Genomic DNA, 6,000 nt, shown 5'->3' on the forward strand with positions numbered 1-6,000 from the left:
CAGTTTCAATATTGAGGAGTGTAAAGGGAGAAAATTGGCAGCTACCTTCACTTCTGATTTACAAGAAATCAGCTAATTGTACCGATTAGGCCTCATGCATATGAACATTTTTTTTTCCATTTACGTTCCTTTTTTTGCATTCCATATACGGAACCATTCATTTCAATGGGTCCACAAAAAAACGGAATGTACTCCGTATGCATCCTGTTCCGTATTTACTTTTTTGCGTTCTGTTCAAAGATAGAAGATATCCTATTATTGTCTGCATAACGGACAAGGATAGTACTGTTTTATTAGGGGCCAGCTGTTCCGTTCCACAAAAAAAGGAATGCACACGGATGTCATCCATATTTTTTGCGGACTTCAAAACACTGAAAAAGCCACACGGTCGTGTGCAATAGGCCATAGATGGAAATCCCCATTGACTGTGACAGTCACTTCATACGCACATGCAGCTACTTGCTGCTTCTCCAGGTGTCCTTTTCTCTTGGGACACATGGCAGTGAATAAAGGCTTGAGCTGTCACGAGGTGTAGTGATCGCTAGGATACACAACGTCCTATAATGACACAAACAAATGTTGACTTACCATTAACAGAGGGTGGGTTGGCATTTACACCACTTTCCCAGGCCGTGATACATGTTATGCGTCACTGGCACTTCTAGAGTTGAAAAGTTTATCAAGTTAAAATACCAGTGTGATGTCTGCACTAATTTCCGTAAATGAAAAAGTTGTTGCTTGCATTGAAGCAGCTTTTGCAAACAATTTTATATATAGTATACTAATGACATACTAATTATAAGTTACCAATTTAAGAACATTTATCATCAGAATCAACCCTACTAAACCAACCATACCATCTGATAGGGTTGGTTCTGCTGAGTAAAACTAAACTGAGTGCAAATCCGAGGGACGTGCCTATCCCCTCCAGCACCACAGCTTCTCCTCCGCCTTTCCCATTTAGCCATTTCCCCCTCCCCTAGGTGGACTGGGACCTCATTGGCATATGAAGTGACAGATGACTTTTTCAAAAACATAGTCACAGTTTTGAACAAGAGAGAGGTCATTTCACTCAGCAGGATCAACCCCACCAGGCACTGTGCCTGGTTTAACGGGGTTGATCCTGCCGACCTATGCTCTTTATGGCTATTATTGTATCAGAAATTCATAAGCACCTGTACCCCATTACTAATGCTGTATTGCCAATAGGAATTAGAGGGGAGTTTTTCTAAACTAGGGGTACCAAAGTTCATCCATTCTTGACACATAGGAGCAGATATACTAAGACTGGCATTATAAAAGTAAATCTGTTGGGCCACAGAAGGCCCAACTTCCTCCCGCTAAACCTCATCCAATTTTTTCGCCACTTTTGAAACATGGGAGAGAAGTGAAAAGCCGAGAATTACAGCACAAATATGTTTTCTATCATAATTTGCAACTTTTGTGAAATGTTTAATAATTGTCCCTGATGAACTCGATCCCTGGGGGACACACATTCTTATCAAGGTGCAATATCAGTCTACAAACATTAATCCCAATGCCCCCCACTTAGCTTGTCAAATTCGGAATGGCATACTTGCCTTGACAGTAGCGCATCAGCTCTATATGGAAGGGCTGACATATCATAGAGGATGTAATAGGGGCCCTTTAAAAAGGGGCCCAATCCAGCTTTGATGCATCAATTACTTTGATCGGTAGTGCGTACATATGCACATATTTTACAAAATTACCAAACAAGGGTGCAGGAAGTTAACCCATGGAGCATTGAAAGAAGATGCAGGCAAACAAGCACTGTGTTACTGTTAACTAGTGCCAGGAGGAGTTAAAAGGGGTTCTCTGGGCACTCAGGATATCAGATCGCTGGTGGTTTGACCTCTGGTACCACCACTGGTCAGCTGTTTGAGGCTGCCATGGCACCAGAAACCAACAGCTTATGGAGCAAAGGCGCCATACACTGTAAACGATAATCTAAGAAAGGATGCCCAGCAAGGGCTTAATCCCTTAGAAACCTTATGTCCAAAAATGAAAACCAAAGAGTACACATCAATAAACTGACACGTTTCGGACACCTAACATGTCCTTAGTCATAACTAAAATCAACTATGGTTCTCAAGATTGTACACACAGCATGTGCTAATGAGTGATGATGCCACCAAGACTCCTTTCCCTGACTCCACCTCAGTGGAACACATATGATTAGATTGCTGTTAGTATACTTAATAACATGAACTGAGCAGAAATAATAATGAATGTTAATAACAGAAAAATAAATCTGTTCTATTCTTTAAGAAGACCATGGGGTTTATTGGTAGTGTAGCGCAGGGAAGGAGGTGGGCTGTGGACTTTGCTTTCCTCCATACACTGTGTAGTTTCTGGTGCCAGCTCCCACTCACTTAAAGGGCATCTGTCAGTAGATTTTTTCTCATGAAACTTGCTGAACTGTTACATGTGCGCTTGGCAGCTGAAGGCATCTGTGTTGGTCCCATCTTCATATGTGTCCACATTGCTGAAATTATGCTTTAATATATGCAAATGAGCCTCTGGGAGCAAGGGAGGCATTGCCATTACTCCTAGAGGCTCTGCTCTCTCTGTAACTGCCGCACCCTCTTCACTTTGATTGACAGGGCAAGGTGATGACATTTCACTGCCTGGTCCTGTCAATCATAGTGGAGAGGGCAAAGAGAGCAGGGTCTTTAGGTGTAACGGAAACGCCCCTGTTGCACCTAGAGACTCATTTGCATATAGTCAAACATAATTCTTCTCAGCAATGTGGGCACATATGAACATGGGACCAACAGAGATGCCTTCCGCTACCAAGCGCACATGCAACAGGTCAGCCAGTTTCATGGGTGAAAATCTGCTGACAGAGGCCCTTTAAAGGGGAGCTGAGTTGCAGTACCCCGACGCGGCCACTACACCGTGTACAGAGTTCTCTGCCTACAATTCTGTATACTGTATAGTTGCCAGCACCGCGGCAGACCAAAACAGTTGATCGGTTGGGGGTGCAATGGGTGATGACCGATCCTGGCGATCTGTAGCTAGGAGAACCCCTTTAAGCTGTGCTAAGGTGTATGCTCACCTCTATGTTTGCCCCTGCTATAGGACTGCACATGGGTGCATTAAGGACCCTGGAAAAACTGGATGATAATCCCTGACAAATGTACAGGTCATTGTTCAGTCTCAGTACCATTGTCATGATCTGATCAATGTCGGCTATGAACGAAGAGTAACCTCAAGGGCATGGGAAGGAGCAACCTGATTCACCAAATAGCTGTACTCTTTAATGTGTATCAGCTCCTCTGCTCTACAAGATCTCTGCTTCAAGTCACTGAATGTGGGGAACGTCATTGTTTAGTTGCCGTTCCAAAATATTTACTGTTTTTGTGATGCGCACACACCTCAATACATAACAGACATCAGAGTTCTGCCATGCACCTGTCATCATCATATGACCATGGACAGGTCTACATCAATGAAGGTTCCTATTGAAAGACAGCAAGCAGAGATCTTGACAATTATGAGGAATTGATTTAATAATAGACGACTAATCAACAATTAGGCGTGATCAGGCTAAAGCCCCACAGAGGAGACTAGACACTCTGGGTGAAAAGCTGCTCATATAGAGGGGTTTCAATTCATTCGGCATTTTCAGAGAGATGGTCAATAAAAGTCATCATTGTCGTCATCATCATCATCATCAATTTGGCACAACATAGGCAGTAAACATCTGATTGTTTACTAACAAGGTGCATCTGACCAATCACAGCTGAATTCATATAATCATCTTTACCAATCAGGACAACTATCTTCTCAAATTGCTGACTGTTTCCACTTTCATCTTCACTGAGTGTTAGAAACCTCCGCGCTGCATTCTCTACCCTAGTGGGATATCGCCTTGCTTCCTCAGACATTCAGGCATTTCTTTATACAAACACAGCAACTATTGCCAAAAACTTGTGAAACGCTATAACGTGTCTTTAAGGACAAATTGAAGTTTTCAAACAATCTGCGACATTAACCTGGAGCGTGGCCATTCCTGCTTGCGTTACTTCACAGCCTGAGGAATGCAACGTTTAGTAGGATTTAAAGGGGTCGTAAATAAATGTCACCCTGTATTAGACAGATTGATGAATGCCAGTTTTATGTTGAGATCCAGACTGCCACTTGCTTCAGAGATGATTGCTTATTTGCTTAGGTGCATCCATACAGCTGCTTATATGGATATGATATATGATTGATATAAACATATACAGTGAAACATCTTTGAGACGACCTATCAACATTGAAAAGTGGTCTCCTAAGGGGATCTTCTCAAAGAAGATGACTAGTATGGTGGGACTGAAGAACTGTCACAGGAAATCTGGTCTGGATAAGGGAATTGTCTTCTCAAAGAGGTGATGCTTTGGAGAGGCTTCATTCGTATGTGTTACATAGATAAATAATACACCCCACCCCATCTATTGGGAGATATGTTTTAAGTCTATTGCAAACAGTTATGGTGTTCTATCTTCCCAGGCGTTTTTTATTTATTATTTCTACTCATACAATCCACTTTCCATTTCATTTTCATTTTCATTCTGGTAGGAGAAAACTGCTGTCAACTCCATCCATCCATTCTCACAAACAGTGAAGTTTCCAATGAGTTTTTTAAAGCCACACACACATACTTTCACTTACTTGGTAGCGTGATCTTCAGGCTCCTTTAAATCTCTGCAGAAGACATTCAGATAGCCCTTCCTGTTTTCTTTTTTTCTCTGAGGTCCTGAAGTTAAATGCTGGAATGCTTCGCTAAATTTTCCATTGGATTTAATAAGAAAGATTCCGGAAAAGAAAAAAGGAAAAATAAGTTTTGCCAAGCTGTTAATGTCAATGTTAAGAGTCCAGCAGCATCTTAAAGTTCAGAAACGTTTACAGTATGTTTTGTTTAAGAGAGTCAAAGTAAAAGTCTTTGAGAGTCAAGGAGTCATCAAAAGTGTTTTCCCTGAAAATGCGGAGGCTTTGAAGGCAGAAGGAAAGTCAAAGAAACGACAGAGAAGTCAGAAGTTGTCTCTCCACTCAGCTGGACTGACTCTTCTACTCCCCTTTTCTTTTTCTTGATTTTTTTTTTAACTAAGTGCCTCCCCCTCCTTCTGCTCTCCCCTCAGTGTGAGGGTGACTGAGAGTCTGTTTTCAATTCTGCCTGATTTATCCCTGTCTTTTTTTTCTGGTCTGAGGATATGAGGGGATGTTTAGAAAATCCACAAATGATGCCAGCTGCTGACTCATGATTTCTTTAAAGTTGGACTTGTATTATTTCTGACTTTTCCAATTAACATCAGTACTAATTCTGATATGTGACGGCATCAGAATATGAAATCACCATCACTATTATTTAGAATTCCTTAAAGAGGTTCTCAACTTTTGAGCGTAAGGCATACCCAAAAATAAGCTGTCAGGGGATACTATATCTGCATGAGTAGTTTTATAGGCCATACATGCTCCTCTGGAACTCTGGAAAGTAAGGGATGCAAATGAGCTCCTAACAAGCTCTGCCTCTAATGCCACCAGATGTAAGGCAGCTAACCTATAAGTCAATGTTTGGGCTTGACACATGACTTGGATAATAATTAGGCCAGTACTTCATCTGCAGACAGCTGTTTCGGGGTGATCGCCTCTCATCAGTGCAGAGCTGAGTGTACTGGCTTAATCTCTGTGAGAGGCCTAAGTCAGGATTTGGGGGGGTATTATCTCTCCTTGGGGAGAGAGAGCACCTTAGTCAGTGTCAGGTGACTTATAGGCCATACATGCTCCTCTGGAATTCTGGGAAGAAAGGGATGCAAATGAGCTCCTAACAAGCTCTTCCTCTAATGCCACCAGATGTAAGGCAGCTATCCTATAAGTCAATGTTTGACCCTTTAAAGAGGACCTTTCACCAATCCTGACATTGTGAACTAAGTATACAGACATGGAGAGCGGCGCCTGGGGATCTCACTGCACTTACTATTATCCCTGGGCGCCGCT

At 42.2% G+C, this 6,000-nt stretch overlaps 1 protein-coding gene across 3 annotated transcripts in view; it reads right to left on the minus strand.

Moving 5' to 3' along the window:
- The window catches only part of PDGFRB (platelet derived growth factor receptor beta), a 179,243-nt gene extending 174,094 nt beyond the window's left edge, over window positions 1–5,149 (minus strand). For all 3 annotated transcript variants that reach the window (XR_006387876.1, XM_044281126.1, XM_044281127.1), the window contains exon 1: window positions 4,678–5,149. The gene's annotated coding sequence lies outside the window, so the exon portion shown is untranslated. The remainder of the gene's footprint in view (window positions 1–4,677) is intronic.
- Between the last annotated feature and the right edge of the window lie 851 nt (window positions 5,150–6,000).

The sequence above is a fragment of the Bufo gargarizans genome, chromosome 2 (genome assembly GCF_014858855.1).
Source record: "Bufo gargarizans isolate SCDJY-AF-19 chromosome 2, ASM1485885v1, whole genome shotgun sequence".
NCBI lineage: Eukaryota > Metazoa > Chordata > Amphibia > Anura > Bufonidae > Bufo > Bufo gargarizans.